Source organism: Molossus molossus, unplaced genomic scaffold (assembly GCF_014108415.1).
Source record: "Molossus molossus isolate mMolMol1 unplaced genomic scaffold, mMolMol1.p scaffold_m16_p_5, whole genome shotgun sequence".
In the NCBI taxonomy this organism is placed as follows: domain Eukaryota; kingdom Metazoa; phylum Chordata; class Mammalia; order Chiroptera; family Molossidae; genus Molossus; species Molossus molossus.
Genome location: NW_023425388.1, coordinates 112220061 through 112238486, shown reverse-complemented (window position 1 = coordinate 112238486; position 18426 = coordinate 112220061). Strand labels below are relative to the sequence as shown.

Here is an 18426-nt window from a genome sequence, read left to right as displayed (position 1 = left end):
TTATCTTGCAAACTCATGTTAGAGATAATAGGCACTCAGTAGATTTTTTGCCACCGTCAAAGCTATGTTACCAGTGATGGAAAATCTAAGTGTTGTCTCCGTAAAGGAACACAGTTGGGACTTGTTTCTAGCAAAATGCAATATGCTCTTTGCGAGATAGGGGTCCTTCCAAAGGGGATTATATCTTGCCAAAAAGCTCATTTGTATGAGCTTTCCCCATTTCTAATCTTTATTTTAAAATTCTGTTAAAATGAAAACAGTTGTAGTGTTCTACAGTTTCTAAAAATTAAACCGAGTTTAACCTGCCCAACCTTTTTAATGAACCCTAAGGAAGAAACAAAAATGGCAGTAAAAAAAGTAATTAATTAAAGAAGGAAAAGACACTCACAGAAAACTGGATGTTGGCAGTGTAACCAAAGTTCAACCTTACAACTTTTGTCGAGCATGGCAACTGAGTGCAGAGTCTTGCTGCCACGTTGGAGCTTGGTATAATATGGGATAAATCAAGCAAACCCTATGTACAGTGATTAAAATGAGATCCATTTACTGTTATGTGTTTTCTGGCTTCTGCCACTGCCAGGATAATTGCTACTGCCAAGGCTGTATGTTCAATGAACTCAATCAGCCAGTCCAAAATGTCACGTGTTGGTGCTGCATGGTGCCAAGCAAAGGGGAGAGTTGCTGGTGAGCTTGGGATGGGGGAAAGCTCGTACAAATGAGCTTTTTGGCAAGATATAATCCCCTTTGGAAGGACCCCTACCTTTCAAAGAGCATACTGCATTTTGCTAGAAACAAGTCCCAACTGTGCTTTACAGAGATCCCAGTTAGCTTTACCATCACAGATAATATAGCTTTGGTGGTGGAAAAATTCCACTGAGTACCTATGGTCTCTAACGTGAGTTTGCAAGATAATCACTTATTCTCAAAATATCTTTTGTTGCTATTTCTCCCTCTTCAAATAACATTTTTTAGAATTCTTGTCTCTTGCCATACCTAAATATTCCCATAATTTTTCTCTCATTTCAAAGTTAGAATTTATGAGCGTAAAAAAAAAAAAATGTATAAAAAGTGTGTAAATACAAAACAATGGACAAATAAAAGGTTTTAGTAGTGGGGTTTCAGTTTAGGATGGATACTTTTTGGGAGAGGGGTCTTTTAATCATAGATTATTTATTTTCTTGATTTTAATTCAAGGTACCCAGAGGCATTTTATTTATTTTGTACCTTTCCATAAGACTGAGCACAAGAGTCTCCTATCTTCTTATTTCAGCTTTCCCTTAATAGATACACTTGGTTATACCAAGTTTCCATTACTTTATTACCCTGGCCTCTTGTTATGTATTGTCCTACTTGCTTTCTTGAAAACATGAGAGTATGGTTGCTACAGATAGTGTTAAATATGTCTCATTTTTTTCAGATGGTGGAAGATAGAGAGTAAGAGGTGAGATTTAGCAAAGTAGACTGTAATGCCAAATTGTTTATAATTTATTCTTGGAACATGCTGAGCTTTTAATCCTTTGTATGATTTTTATAAGTACTTGTGTTTCAATTTAATTTTCTTGCCAAAACATTTTTCTTAAAATTATGAATAGGAATGAGAAGGTCAAATATTCAAAAGCATGAATGACCTTAATATACTATTTTTTTAGATTTTACCACTCAAAGAACTGATGTTTAAATTTTAAGCTCATGTCCAGCCGGTTTGGCTCAGTGGTTGAGCATTGACCCATGAACCAAGAGGTTGCGGGTTCAATTCCCGGTCAGGGCACATGCCCAGGTTGTGGGCCAATCCCCAGTTGAGGGCATGCAGAAGTCAGCCAATAGATGTTCTCTCTCATCAATGCTTATATCTTTCTCTCCCTCTCCTTTCCTCTCTCTCTAAAAATCAATAAAGAAAAAAATTTTTAAGTGTTTATCTTTAAAAAATAAATAAATAAATAAAGTGTAAGCGCATATAAATGTAAATTAAAAGCTATATAATAGCTCTTCCTAGAATCAGGGATAAAAATTAAGCCTAAATAGATCCAGAGACATGGAAGTAGAGAACAGACTGACAAACCTCAGCTGGAAGGGTGATGGGGGGAGATGAAAAGAGATAAACTAAATAACTTATATGCATATATGCTCAACCAATGGACACAGAGATTAGTTTGGGGAGAGCAGGAGGGAAGTGGGAGTGGGGAGGAGGCGATCATTGGGGGACAAAAAGGGAGGACATCTATAATACTTTCAACAATTGAAAAAATAATGAAGGCTAGAACTGGTATTGTGTGTGTGTGGGGGGGGGAATGTTGCTAATTTCCTTTTTATATTGTTGATAGTGTTTGTTTGGAGAAATTTTTTTTTAAACAAGTAAAAATAAGACAAAGTCTGTGTATACTATGATTTGTTTGTGTGAAAATCCATCTCTAATAAATCTAACAATCCTTAACATTTTACATTATTACAAGGAAAAATAATAACAATTTACAAACCACTTAATTAATAACATCATTTCTCAAGGGGAAAACAATGTAGCTCTTTTACACGGTCTTGTTTGTTGTATCCTTCACACTTTTCTTTGTCACCATCATCTCAGTCAAGACTTGACCAGTAAAAAGGTAGGGATTTCTGGGTCTAAGAAAGTTTTAATAAAAATATCCCTGAACTAAAAGTGTTAGTCATTTTCAAAGCCAAAGAAAAGTGGTTCAACCTATTAAAGAGTTTAATAATCTTATTGTAGTATTAATAAAGAAGACCGATGTGATATTCACACCAGCTGTTAAAGCAATTTTCTTCTTTAATTCTAGAGTCAAGGAACAATTGAATCTGTAAGGGAGATTTTCTTTCTTCCTCATCCCGCACACCCGCAGTGGTCAATGCCTACCCTGCATTTAAATGGCTAATACCTTTCCCCTCCTTTTTAGATAAACAATTGTTTAAGAGATCTTGAAAAAATCATGCTAATATAAAAATATATATCTTCAGTTATTTTGTTTGTTTTAGATTGTTGAAATCCCTAGCACATTCTATTATTGTTAGAGTTAGCCGTTGTCATTAATCTTGTTTGTATTTTTTTTATTTATCTTTATTGTTGAAAATATTACAGATATCCCCATTTTTTCCTCATTGACTTCTTCCTCCCCACTCCTGCCCCCTTCCTGACTTCGCCACACTGTCGTCTTTGTCCATTGGTTATGTATATAGGCACATACATTCTTTGGTTTATCTCTCCCTCCTCCTTCCCTTTGAGGTTCAGGTTTATCAGTCTAACACCCAATTTGTACTTCTTAATCTCTTCACCTTGTTCACTCATCCCCCCAACCCTCCTCCTATCTGACAACCAATAAAACATTCTCTGTATTTATGAGTCTGTTTCTGTTCTTATTCATTCATTTTGATTGTAGATTCAATTGTTGAAAGATATGTATTTATTGCCATTTTATTGTTTATATTTTTTATTTTTTTCTTCTTAAAGAAGACTACAACATTTTATGTAATACTGGTTTGGTAACGATGAACTCCTTCAGCTTTTTCTTGTCTGAGAATCTCTTTATCTGTTCTTCTATTCTAAAGGATAGCTTGGCCGGATAGAGTAATCTTGGTTGTAAATCCTTGCTTTTCATCTCTTTGAATATTTCTTGCCACTCATTTCTGACCAGCAAATTTATTTTGAGAAATCAGCTGACAGTCTTATGGAAGATACCTTGTGGGTAAGTAACAACTTTCTCTTGCTGCTTTTAAGATTTTCGCTTTATGCCTGGCTGGTGCGGCTCAGTGGATTGAGTGTCTTCCCATGGACTGAGAGGTTCTGATTCAATTCTGGGTTAGAGCACATGCCTGGGTTTTCAGGCTCAGTCCCCAGTGGGGGGCGTGTAGAAGGCAGCTGATGGATGTCTCCCCCTCTCTCTCATAGATGTTTCTATCTCTCTCTCCCTTCCTCTACCTCTCTAAAAATAATAAAATAAAATTAAGTAAATAATTTAAAAAAATTAAAACATAAAAAAAAAAAAGATTCTCTCCTCATCTCTAACCTTTTGCATTCTAATTATGATGTGTCTTAGTGTGGACCTCTTTGGGTTCATCTTGTTTAGGACTCTCTCTGCTTCCTGGATTTGTATGTCTGTTTCCATCACCAACTTAGGAAAGTTTTCTGTCATTATTTTTTCAAATAGGTTTCACTCTCTCTTCTCCTGACACCTCCATGATGCGAATGTTGGTACGTTTGAAGTTGTCCCAGAGGCTCCCTACACTATCCTCATTTTTTTTTTGGGGGGGGGATTATTTTTTTTCTTTTTGCTGCTCTAATTGGGTGGGTTTTGCTTCTTTATATTCCAAATCAATGATTTCCTTCTCAGCTTCACCTACTCTACTATTGATTCCCTGTAAAGTATTCTTTATTTCAGTTAATATACCTTTTATTTCTGACTAGTTCTTTATTGTGCTCTTGAGGTCCTCTCTAAGTTCCTTAAGCATCATTATAACCAGTGTTTTAAACTCTGCTTCTGTTAGATTGCTTATCTCCATTTCATTTAGTTCTTTTCCTGGAGTTTTGTTCTTCTCTTTCATTTGGAACATGTTTCTTTGTCTCCTCATTTGACTGCCTTCCTGTGTTTGTTTCTATGTATTAGGTAGAGCTGCTACATCTCCTAGCCTTAGTAGGGTGGCCTGTTGTAGTAGGTGTCCTAGAGGGTCTGATGGCACAGCCTCCCTGATCACCTCAGCTGGGCACTTGGGTGGACCCCTCTGTGGTATAGATTATATAGCCTTCTGTTGTAATTGAGTCTTGATTGCTATTGGCATGTCAGTGGAAGGGATTTTCTCAGGCTGATCAGCTGCAAGGACTGACTGTGACCACTGACCACCAACCTCTGACTATTTTAGAGGATCAGCTGGGTAGGAAACCACCACACAGAGCAAGACTTACTTCAGCAGGGCTCTTATACCCACTGAGTCTACTCCTTGTGTCACTTACAGTGGTGATTGGGTGGTGGTGCTTCAACATGGTCTGAAACTGCCCACTGGATGTGTTGCCTCTGGGGCCTCTCAGGAGGCACACACCAAAGTCAGCCACTACCTGGTTCTACCCAGGGCCATCAGGCATAAGCTACAAAGCTATCTGCAGATGGCTGCTTCTTGTGCTCAGTTTGAAGGACAAGCTGTGAACCAAGGCTGGCTGCTGCTAGTACCAGGCCTGGGGCTACTTAGAAAAGGTATGGGGATTGTTGAGACCAGATGCTGTTTGTTTGAGAGATTTAAGGAAAATCAGAAGCATAAGCCTAGACAGGCCATTCCTATGGTAAAGCCACTGGAAATAGCTTGGGTGGTTTTGAATGTTGGGTGGGTCAAGGCCTTAGGGAATCACCAGGGTGGGACAAACAGTGTGAGCCAGATTGCTGGAGTCCCAGCTATGGCACCTGTCTGCAGGGCCCATGGGGAAAGGTTCACCAAAGAAACAACGGCCTCCACCAACAGGTCTGTCCAGGAGAAAGTTGACCCCCCAACTCTTACCCTGATGCCAAACAACTCAGTTCTTCACCATATGTCTCCGGTGCGTTTCAGTTTGCCTCCCCTGTGCTGGAGCCCAGAGGAAGTGAATCTGATCAAGTCCATGAGCGTTCCCTTTAAGAAGAGCTGCCTGGGGCTCCAGAAGCCTCAGTCTCCCTCAACCTCAGTTTCGCTGGTTTTTACAGCCAGAAGTTATAGGGACTTCTCTTCTTGTCACTGGAACCCTGAGCTGGGGGCCCTGGTGTGGAACTGGGACCCCATGCTCCTTGGGTAGGACCTTCACAGCCGAGGTGTCCCTCCTGATTTTTGTCTCCCACATATAGGTGTGTGATGAGCCCTTCCATGCTTCTGCCCCTCCTACCAGTCTCAATGTGGCTTCTTTAATTTCATTGTTGTAGGACTTCCATTTAGCTCTATTTCAGGTTGTTCTGAATGATGGTTGTTCTGTAGTTTAGTTGTAATTTTGATGTGATTGTGGGAAGAGGTGAGTACTGCATTTACCTATGTTACGGTCTTGACCATAAGTCTCTGCTTGTATTGTTTTTATTAATTATTTCTTGAGATTGGTTTCAATGTGTGTTCTGATTAGGAACAAATAATTCTGCTATTTCCCCACATTATTACTTTATATTATGAAAATAAAATATTTTTGCTCCCTTTAATCCTGTTGTAATTAACTCATTAATTAATTAATGACTGGAAAGGAGCAAAAGGGAGGACAAATAAACACATGCCCAGTAAAGTCTAAATAAAATGGGGAATGTACTTGCTTGTAAGTCACACCTGGAAATAGGTCATTGACCAGAGTAGGTGTGGCCACTACAAGCATGGGAAGATTTGAAATACATAAGCTCCTAAACAAAAGGGTTCCTTCTCTCTTGCTTGGGCTTGACTCCTAGCCCATGGGCCGCTTATGTTCCTGCTCCCCTGCATTTATGCACACAGCTCACAGCCCTGTGGACCCCACACAATGGACTAATAGACTGGACCTAGCCTGATGCTGTACAGGACTTAATTCCACCATTGAACAAGAACTTTGGACACTGGTCTTGCTTCTAGCTCTCCTGAATCCCCAGCTGCCTCTCTTTCAGGACCAGTTTATGGGAACTGGGAGCTGAGAAACCAAGGAATGTAATTCCAAGCAAATAAAGATCACTCACTCTCCCATGCAAATCTTAGAAAATTATTTTTCTCAAATAATGTAAGAACCTGACCCCCAGAACCCAGTGGGAAAAGGGATCCCCCATTTTCACCAGTGGACACTCCACTTCTAGTGATAACACCTTCACTTATATTGAGTGTTCTCTGTTTTTACTAATCAGATTGTTTTGTCTTCTCTAAGATGATTCTGGCACTGAAACAATTTTTAACCATTAACTTGACAGGACTTTCATGTAATTAGAATGTTCAAAATTTTACTTTGTTTCATTAACTGGAAACATAAAATTTTAACCTTTATTAGCTTTTGCCTGGGATTAAGTAGAGAAATACAAAAAGTAGGTACATAATTTCTCCTCTTCTTTGGAGACAGTGGGAGAGAGAGAGAGACATCTATGTAAGAGAGACACATCTGACTGGTTGCCTCCTGCATGACTCCAGTCAAGGCCATGGATCAAACCTGCAACCCAGGCCCGTACCCTTGACTGGAATCAAACCCATGACCCTTTGGTTCACAGACCGATGCTCTAACCACAGAGCCAAACTGGCCAGGGCATAATTGCTCTTCTTAAATATAGTAATTACACAAGGTTCTCTGAAGTCTTGAGGCATGTCAGCTCCTACAACTAATTGGCCAGCAAGTCCTATTAGTTGTCCCTTTAGGATGCACTCCATCCATTCCCTCTTCTGTCCTCCAAATTTGGTCACCTGGCCTCCAAATTATCCTCACCTTTCATGCTTCACTTCCTTTACAATCCATTCTGCATATATAGTTAGAGAGACAAATTATATCATGTCATACCTGAACACAGAATTCATGAGTAGCTTCATCAAATTTTGAATTTCATACCTAAAACCTTTTTGCAATATGACCTTTCTATTTCTCTGATTTAATTTCATATCAAGATATCCTGGGCTCCTTGCACTCACTGGCCAGCTATTTATCTCTAGGACACACTAAACATGGAACTGCCCCAAGGTATTTTCATGATCTTCCCTTTGCTTGACCCTATCTTAGCCTGATCAGTCCATGATTGCCTCCTCCTCATCAATTAGAAATGACCTCACTTCTGCTTTCCAGAGCTGTCTTTCAAATGATGCAGCCTGAATTAGACTCCTCCCCTCTAATCCAGTCACTTTCTGTGCTGAGCAGTATCATCCACATTTGTCACCATCATAACCTGTATCACCAGACCTTTTTTGATCCATTCACTTCTTTGCTTGTATCCTCCTCTAGAATGTAAGTTCCCTGAGGGCACAGGCTACATGTTCACTGCCCTGTCCCCACTTCTGACACACAGTAGGTGTATCACAAATAAAATCTGAGCTTAGTATGAAGCCAAGAATTTGGAGCAGAGAAATTATAGTAAACAGCTATATTTTATTATTATGATTAGCATTGTAAGCCAGATTTAATAAAATACAGTCTGTAATAAACATTTTAAAAATTCACAACCTAGGCCTGGCTGGTTTGGCTCAGTGGTTAGAATGTCAGCCTGCAGACCAGAGAGTCCTGGGTTTGGTTCCCGCTAAGGGCATGTACCTCGGCTGCAGTTTGTCCCCACCCCAGTTGGGGTCTTGTGTGTGGCAACCAGTCAATGTTTCTCTCTCACATTGATGTTTCTCTCTTCTCCTCCCCTCTCTCCCTCCTGCTCTATCTGAAGATAAATGCAAAAATATCCTCGAGTGAGGATAAAAAGAAAATTTTACAACCCATAATGCTTAAAATTATGTATATATGTGATTGAGTTATTTAGGAGACCTGGAAATCTGAACTAGCTAATAAATAACCATACTTTATAATGTCTTTCATAGTCCCCTTAGAATTGACGGAGCCCACTGGAGGGAGCAGGTAGAGGGCAGGTGAGGCCCCAGCTGAGTGTAGAGCTGGAGATAAGTTTCTCTTATGCATGAGACAGGGTGGGAGAGGACCTTCTCTCAAGTCACGGCCTGGAGATTAGTTTGCCTCATTCATGCTCATCCAGCTAGGGTGTGACACTAATTCATCTTCTTTTAAAAAGAAATTGCAAACTTGGCACAGGTCTTAATACTTTGCTCCTAAATCTTCCATTTTCAGTCGTGTCAAATGTTAATTTTTCAATCCGCTCTGAAAACATATGGCAGATACTTTCAAACCTAGCTTTCTGAAAGACTTTAATTTCTAAGATGTATTTTAGGACATATCACTCTATCCAGGCCTTCAGCTCATTCTTCCAAGGTTTTGAAGAGAAGATGCTTCTGGTACCTAATAAGATATTGGCCTAGTTTCCTCCCCAAACCTTGGACTTCTGGAGAGTAGAAGTTTAGTGAATTTTTTCTGATAGGCAACTAAATAAGAGTTCATGGTAGACTTCCCTTTGTGGCAGGTTGCAACAAGCATCCTTCAGTGAGATTCAGATCATTAAATGCATCTTGGAAAATCTGTTATCAGCAGGAGAGCTGGGGAATGTGGTTCATCTGAAACTCACATAAGGTCTCAGTAAAAATCATTGTGGTAGTATATCTGATAGGCCATATTATTTATACTTGAATCTGAAAGAATGGCCCCAAATCTCTATAGTACACTATGTGTTTATGGATGAGAGGTATAGAACATACCTGCTTTCAAGTTTATTTAACATCGACTGTATCTTCAGGCTGTTTACTTTGCCCCAAATCTATCTTTTACCTTTCCTTAATGCCATAAAAATTATAATTTCCAGCCCCAGCTGAGGACAAATGCAATGTGAAAAGTACATAATTGCACATAGAAGCCACCTGGAGAATCAAGGCTCATTCTAAAGCAAGCTTGTCATGATGAACATTACTCAAAATACAGGTCATTTTGCATGAAATAAATGACTTTTTTTATTTGTTCTTTATTGTTGCAGATGTCTCATTTTGGTGGCCTAGGTGGTAAGACAGGTGCCCCAAACCTTCCAAGTAAACCTAGAAAAAAATAAACCTTCCAAAACACTCACTACCATTGGAGATCCTTACTCTCAAAACCTTATGAACAGCAAAGCTCCCATTCATGGTTTATTCACTTTTATCCTTCAAGACATTCTGAGGGTTAAGTACCGACATATCTGAATAATTGATTCCTTGGGCAAGATGACTAGATGGCATTTTTATATTGCATAAAAATATTGCCATGGTTTTTATATAATGCATTCATTTTAAACATTTTTAATCAGTTGAACAATGAAGATACCATCGTCTTACATTTGTTTCATTGTTTGGAACCTCTGAAAAACTCACGAATAATTCACAATAGAAATTACCCTCAATCAAAGCGTTTTCCTAAAAAGGTGGAAAGTCACTTCCTGAAATCAGATGCCATCTAACTCCTTAACAAATTGAATGTTCAGAAAGGTCCCTCGCCCTGACCAGTTTGGCTCAGCGGTTAGAGCGTCCACCTGCGGTCTGGAGAGACCCAGGTTCGGTTCCCGCTAAGGGCACGTACCTCGGTTGCAGTTTGTCCCCGGCCCTGGTTGGTTGTGCGGGTGGCAGCCACTCGATGTGTCCCTTTCACATCGATGTTTCCCTCTCTCTCTCTTCCTCTCTCTCCCTCCCACTCTATCTGTACAAAAAATGGAAAAATGTCCTCAGGTGAGGATTAAAAAAAAAAAAAAAAAAAGAAAGGTCCCTCTATCATGCTTCATGTATATAAAATGTTTGCATTTTCTAGGATATTGATACAGCTACAGTTTGTCTTTAAAAGGCTGATGTCTTTTATTCCTCTCACACTCAATGTGTAGCCTCCCTTTTTCTGTGTGTGTGTGTGTGTGTGTGTGTAGTTTACATTGATTTCAAAACTTCCAGAAGAGGAAGAGAAAATAAATACTCTTCTTCATTTACCCACTATTGTAGGACTTAAAAAACGCATATATAAAAGCAGCACAAGTAAAGGGAACCATAATGGCCTTGATTTTCCAGGTCTCTTTCTATCTCTCTTTGTTTTCTTTGTTTTCTTTTTTAGTTACATATTGTGTTTCCTTATTTTTTTTATTTTAATTAATTAATTAATTAATTTTTGTTACAGATGTTTCTCCTTTTCCCCCCACTGATCCCCCCCTCCCCTTCCTCCCCGCCCTGTCCCCAGCTTTGTTGTCCATGTCCATTGTTCATGCACACATGCATATAAGTTCTGTGGTTTAGCTCTCCCCCACCACCCCCTTTCTGGGGATTGTCAGTCTGAACAAATGCAACATTACCTCTTAGTTTCACATAACTGTCATACATTTATGGGATTATTAGATTGTTCTATTATAGGATTGATCACTAAAACATGATTTTTCGAAAGAATAAAATTTTGGAGTTATTGACATAAAACTTATTCTCAATTAATAGTGATGTTTCCTAAAACAACAACAACAACAAAAAAAAACTCCCCTTTCTTTTCCAGCTACAAATACCATTACTATTTTTTTTTCTTTTTTTTATCCTCACCCAAGGACATTTTTGCATTTATCTTGAGATAGAGAGGAAGAAAGAAACATGGATGTGAGAGACACATTGAGTAGTTGCCACCCACATGACCCCAACCGGGGCAGGGACATACTGCAACCAAGGTATGTGCCCTTAGTGGGAACCGAATCTAGGCCTCTCTGGTCCGCAGGCCGACACTCTAACTGCTGAGCCAAACGGCCAGGACCCCATTACTTGTTTCTTACCTTACTTCATGGTTGTGATTCTTACTTAAATTGTAAAAGATTGGTTGGTTTATTCATCAGGTTATTTTCTCAAACTGCTATAATGTTTCTAAAAAAAAATTGTATTGTTACAAAATCATTACTAAGCAATGATTCATGTAATAATTTCCTTTAAATCTTACCTTGAAAACAACAATATGTTGGTCACCTACTCTAAAACTTGTCATGTCTCTCTCTTTCTCTTTCTCTCTCTCTCTCTCTCTGTATATATGCATGTGTGTGTGTGTATAGTTGGTGTTTTCTCCCTTGTGCTTAGTAGAGACATCTTTTGTAGTAATCATTATACTAGATACAATGGTTCATTTTCATGCTTGTCTTCCCCATAAGTCTGAATTCTGAGTGGTGGGGATCTTGGTTTTATAGTATATGTAGGTACCTGAGCAATGCCTACCATATACTAGGCAATAAGTAAATACTGCTTAAAATAAGTATTTTAATTTACTTAATTCTCCTTTTTCTGATTATACAATAATAAATCTTATTGTAGAATATTTGAAAAATACCTAAAAATACAGGGAGTATTTATTACTTTTTAACTTTATCATCCTAAAATAACCACTGCTACTATTCATTTCTTAATTAATGTTTTTAATTGAATTTGATTTGTGATTTAAGATTTAAAAAAAAGGGCTTCTCAAACCCCCAAATGCCCCCCTTTTCCTACCCTTGACTGTATATTTTACATCTTACTTAATACATTATATATATATATATATATATATATATATATATGTGTGTGTGTGTGTGTGTGTGTGTGTGTGTGTACTTAAACTTTATTTTATTTGCTGACTCTTTTGTAGTTGCTTAGGGTCAATTTTGTCTGCCTTTATGCATGTATGCATTTATTTTTATGCAATAAATATTTATTGACCTCCTGCTATGTTTTAGGTACTATACTGGCTCTGGAAAAATAACATTGAGCAAACAGATATATCTCTGTTTTTATGGAACTTATAGTTATGAAAGCAGATGGTAATAGGTAATTTGTAGGAGAAAATACTGAGATTTTAATTCAGAAAAATGTAAGTTTTTTTTAGGTTGGGAAAGAAAGGAAAAACATGGATGATCTGCAGTGTTCTTAGGCATTCAAGAACTGTCTATGTCTGGAATGCTTGCTGTGTGTGTGTGTGTGTGTGTGTGTGTGTGTGTGTGTGTATCTGCGTGCCTATCTTATTCTGATCATACTTTGAAAGTCCTTGCAATTTTCTATCTATCCTAAAACTTTTTATCTATAAATATAAGCACTCTTCCTCCAAAAATTAGACAACTGTTTGATTTTGTTCCTGATTTATTATTAATTCAATAAATAAGTTCCTGGTGTAGTCTAACCATCAAAATACCATTTTTGAAAGAAAATAAATTTTCAAGAGTTTAGAACACTGAATATTTATTTTTAAATTTTAATATTTTATATAGAAATCTTAATATTATATGTAGAAATCACATTCGTGGCCCACATACATTAAAAAAAAATGGAAACAAATAAAAACCAGCTTATCTCAGAAAATCAGATACATGTTTGCAACTGAGAGATACTTTTCTGATAAAACATTTTCTTTATAATAAAATTAGTAAACATTGATGGGCTCTCAATTCTATTCCGTGGTCTTGTGTCTATTTTTCTGCCAATATTATACTGTTTTGATTATAGTGGCTTTGTAATATAATTTAAAGTCAGGGAGTGTGATACCTCTGGCTTTGTTATTTTTTCTTAAAATGGTTTTACTTATTTGGAGTCTTTTGTGGTTCCATAAAATTTAATAATTTTTTTTTGTTCTATTTATTTGAAAATGTTATTGGGATTTGTATGGAGATTGCATTAAATCTGTATATTACTTTAGAAAATGTAGCCATTTTAACTATGTTTATTTTTAATGCACAAACATAAAATATCTTTTCATTTCTTTGGATCTACTTCAATTTTTTCAACAATGTGTTATATTTTTCAGTGTATGTGTTTTTCACTTATTTTTTAAGTTTACTCTTAGGTGCTTTATTATTTTTGTTGCTCTTACAAATCAAATTCTTTTCTTTATTTCTTTTTCTGTTACATTATGGTTAGTATATAGAATTGTAATGGATTTTGTACATCGATTTAATATCCTGCTACTTTATTGTATTTATTTATGGTTTCTAGTAGCCTTAAGATTTTCCAAATATTGAATCATCATCTACAAAAAGGAACATTTTACTTCTTTGTTCCCAATTTGAATATCTTTTATTTCTTTCTCCCACTTAATTGTTATGGCTAAGACTTCCAGAACTATGTTGAATAAATGTGAGGGAAATGCAAATTAAAGCTACAATGAAATACCACCTCACACCTTTTATAATGGCTATTATCAATAAGACAAGAAATAACAAGTCTTGGAGAGGTTGTGGAGAAAAGGAACCACCTTTCACTGTGGATGGAAATGTAAACTGGTGTAGTCATTATGGAAAATAGAATGGAGATTCCTCAAAAAACAAAGAATTGCCTGGCCGGTATAGCTCAGTGGTTGAGTGTTGAGACCCATGTACCAGGAGGTCACCAGTTTGATTCCCAGTCAGGGCACATGCCCAGGTTGTGGACCTAATCCCCAGTGGGGAGCATGCAGGAGGTGGCCAATTGATGTTCACTCTCACTGAAGTTTCTGTCTCTCTCCCTCTCTCTCTCCCTCTCCCTCTCCCTCTCCCTCTCCCTCTCCCTCCTCACATCAATAAAGAAAAAACATTTAAAAAGCAAGAAGAAATGAAGGAAAGAAGAGAGAGAGAGAAAGAAGAAGAGGAAGCAGCAGCAAAAGAATGAGAGAGAGAGAGAGAGAAAGAAAGAAAGAGAGAGAGAAAGAAAGAAAGAAAGAAAGAAAGAAAGAAAGAAAGAAAGAAAGAAAGAAAGAAAGAAAGACATCTACTATAAGACCAGAAATCTTTCTGGTTGCTATCTACACACACACACACACACACACACACACACACACAAATGAAAATATTTATTTGTAAAGATATATCTACCCTTATGTTTATTGTAGCTTTATTCACAGTAGCCAAGACATGGAGACAACCAGTGTCCTTTGACAGAGGATGATTGGATAAAGGTGTGGTACATATATACAATAGAATTCTACTCAGCTGTAAGAAAGGATAAAATTCTGCCATTTGTGACAACATGAATAGAACTTGAGAGTATCTTAAGTCAGATGGGAAAGGACAGGAACCACATGATTTCACTTGTATTTGGGGTATAAAACTGAAAGCAAAAAAAGCAAACAAATTCATAGACACAGACAACAGTATGCTGGTTACCAAAAGGGGAGAGGTGTGGAGGAGAATGAAGAGGGTAAATGGGGTGAATTATATGGTGATGAAAGGAGACTTGACTTGGGGTGGTGAACACACAATACAATATACAAATGATGTATTATAGAATTGTACACCTGAAACTTATGTTTTTTACCAATGCAACCCCAATACATTTAATAAAAAGCATATAGTGTTTTATTTTTTTATTCCTTGGAAATGGTTTCTAGTTTTTTATATTATCCTTAAGTAAAATTTCTTCAGTGACATTAAAAATTCAATGATAAAGACAAGTGACAGCAAGAGGGCTTAAATTTAAGCCATCCAGCATGGATTTCCAAAATGTATTATTGTTTGAAATTATCATCAGTCAGTACATCTGGGTTATCTCATAATTTAGATAAGTAATGACAGGTAGACCTTCAACCTCACATGGCATAATGCAAATTAGAAATGTCTGTGCACCTGATTATCGCTTCTACTCACCGAGTCAAGGTGAAGAGTAAAAGTGGGTAATTGATATTAATAAATGTAAGGTTTCTTTTAATGAATTCTGAGAAAGAAAAAATTCTAAGTAACTAAATTTTCAAATGACTTCACAGAGAAGCAAATGTCAAAGAACAACTTAAAAGCAACATGCTTTATTATTGTTGCTGTATAAGTGTTTTCTTGTAGAAATGTAATGATTAAAGACATTAGAGGGTGATTTCTGCAAATAGGTAGACAACCTCAATAATTATTTGTAAGCAAAATGTAGCACGTATATAGTGGTTGTATATAGGTACTTAGGATAATGTGTTTATTTTCATGTTTACGCTTCTCAACTTTAAAATATACTGTGTTCTTAACATTTGCCGCTTTATTTTCTGTTGATTTGCTTTGACATTTACTTGCTCTCTTCTGTACAAAGAACACTCTAGGGAGATAAATGAAATTTTGAAAATATCTTAACTAGCTGTTGACAAACATGATACTGCTTCCATTTTTTAGTTTTTAGTTTTGGTTTGTGTTGACTGTCTGACATGTTTATTAGGTAAGAATTTTACAGACATTACTTATATTAGCGGGGACAGTGGAGCTGGAGAGTATTGTGCCTTCTCCAATCTGCACGGCGAGCACCACCGATGGCGGTGGAACTTGTGGCCCTTTCCAGGCCGTGGCCCTTGCGGCCTGCAGGTGTCAGCCCTCCCTTCTCCCTGTGCCTGTAGACTGGATTGGTGACCCACTGGGTGTCAGGATCCCTTCTGGGAGCTTTATGGAATGGATCAGTGAGGATTACCTCAAAGAATTTGTATGTGGAATCTTCAGCAACCCAGCAAGAATTCAGGACTCTCAGGGCCCCGCGGTGGTGTCCAGCGTGCGCCCCTGCAGCAGACTGGAGACTTCCAGCGAACGGGCGCTGGTGAACACCACGATGGACAGGCTTGCCTAGGGCGCACCCTTTGAAACGGAGTTTGCGGCCACCAGGGCGCACAGAAATCCCATACATGACAGAACCTTGCTTGGCCCTGTATGCCAGCCTGCGCGCTTTATGGGACCGGGTGATGTAGGGGGCGTGGGCCAGGGTGGGGGGCCGCTGTGCAGCGCAGAGAGCTGGCGGTACAGCCAGCAGCGCACCCGGAGAAGAAAGCGCATTGCATCCGACTGCCATCCACAGCTCCGGCATGTACTTGCAAGTGTCCATCTTGGCTTACCTAATGCCTGCCCCCAGACGGAAAAGGCCCATTTTTTAGTTTTTTTTGGTTGACCTTTCTTTGTTTTCTAAGCAAAGATTTATTGAAATATAATATACTGGAAAGTTTGCAAATTGTAAGTGGAGATTTACAAATAAACCTATCTATAAAATCACCATTGACCATGCAGACAGAACTAGAAGTGTTCATTGTGCTTCCTTCTAGACCTTAATCCCCCACAAAAGTAACCACTTCTCTGACATCTGTTATTATAGGTTATTTTTGCCTGCTTTTGGATATTACATAAATGGCATGAAATGGTAAGTTCTCTAGTATATCTGTCTGCTTTCTCTGTCTCTCTCTCTCGTTCTCTGTGTGTGTGTGTGTGTGTGTGTGTGTGTGTGTGTATATATATATATATATATATATATATATTTTAGATTTATCGGTGTTGTTAACATAGATAACAGCAATGGCTTACTTGTAAGACTCACTCCAGCTCTGACTCTTTTCCTTGATAGGAATTTTCTTTTCTTTTGATTGTAAGAATCTGGCCAGTAATGATGTGGCAATTGTACAGCAATAGCTCATTTGCTTTTCTTGCTGGAAAGCAGGGGTCAGCAAACCTCTTCTAGCAAGGTTAAATACAGTAAATATTCATGATGTAGGGGCCATATGACCTCTGTTGCAATTACTCAACTCTGACATTGTAGTATGATATAGCTCAAGAGAAAACATAAACAAATGGTGGCTGGATGTGGTTCAGGGGCAGTTTGCCAACCCATGTTGTGGAGCACTCTGTTGTAAGAGTGTACCACAATTTATTTATCCAAATACTGTTGGTATTGTCTCTAGTTTGGTTACCGATGCTAAAAAAAAACTTGTAGGTAGAACACATATTTTGATGCCCATTCATACATATTTTGGTTGTTTATATCCAGAATTATGTAACTGCTGATTCACAGGGTAGGCTTATCTTCAGCTTTGATAAATAGTATCAAATAGCTTTCCAAATTGACACCCATCAGCAATGCATGAGAGTTCCTGTTGCTCCACTTCTTCACCAACACTTGGTATTGTCAGTTTTTAATGTGTATGTCTTCAAGACTATATCTCCATAACTTTGAACATTTAACTTTAGTTGATCTGTACACCCCCCACTCCCCATTTGGGTATGAACACCCACACACAAGCTCACTCACACATATGCTAACAACTGAAACAACAACAAAAAATGTATTTGCTAGTCCTGGAAAAACTCAATGATTTATTATGCTTTACAAAGCAACAACAAGAACAAAACACATGCATTTGTATGCTTAAAGAAATAAAGAGAAAAAGTGAAGCATCTTATTGTCTTTCAGAGGATCATTTTAAAACCCCAGAAACCATCTGTAGCCAGTACTTTTGAAGTCAGCTCATAGTGTAGTGGGATACGCAGAAAATGTTCATTAGTCAGACACACTGTGAGTTAAGTCTTCCCTTCTAGGAATCATTTCTAATCATTTGTAATTAGAGTAGTGCTTTTGAAAATGTTCCCATTGCTAACCATGAGGAGTTCAAACTCTCTCTTCTGGGAAAGTGAGCAGATGGTGTCACTTCATTTACTTCTTCCTGTTCAGCAGGGAAGACTAGGGATTTTACTTGTCCTTTCCATCTCTCCTGCCTCGGGTCTGGAGAGATGTCTAGTCTGTGGTCATAGTTCTTGGCTCAGCTATTTCTTGTCCAGTTCCTTTTGTTTGATCTCACTTTGATCTTCACCCAATATCAGCAACGTCTTGCTTGCATGACTCATTGCCGCTCTCACTCTTTTTCTTGGCAGGAGCATTCTCTTCTTTTGGTTGGGAGAATCTGTCCAGTAATGAGGTGGCGAGCTCCTGTCGAAGCAGCAGGAGTTGTCAGTGCTCCTTCCTTTCATTAACTTTTTTGGGTTCTAGCCACCAGAGCGAGACTTCAGGGACTGAGAAGTTAACCTTCTCCAGCACTGATCATTTTTCCACATGGATTCACATGGCCCCTGGCCCCTTTCACCAACCCCCTCCCCTCACCCTGCTTTTTATAGACCATCCTGAATTTTCTGTCCAATGCTCTCCAGGGCCGTTTCTTTTTGTTATTGTTAACTACCTTTTATTCATTGT

At 38.1% G+C, this 18426-nt stretch overlaps 1 pseudogene; it reads right to left on the bottom strand.

Moving 5' to 3' along the window:
- Positions 1 to 15675: 15675 nt before the first annotated feature.
- On the bottom strand, positions 15676 to 16299 carry LOC118617656 (annotated as a pseudogene).
- Positions 16300 to 18426: the final 2127 nt, after the last annotated feature.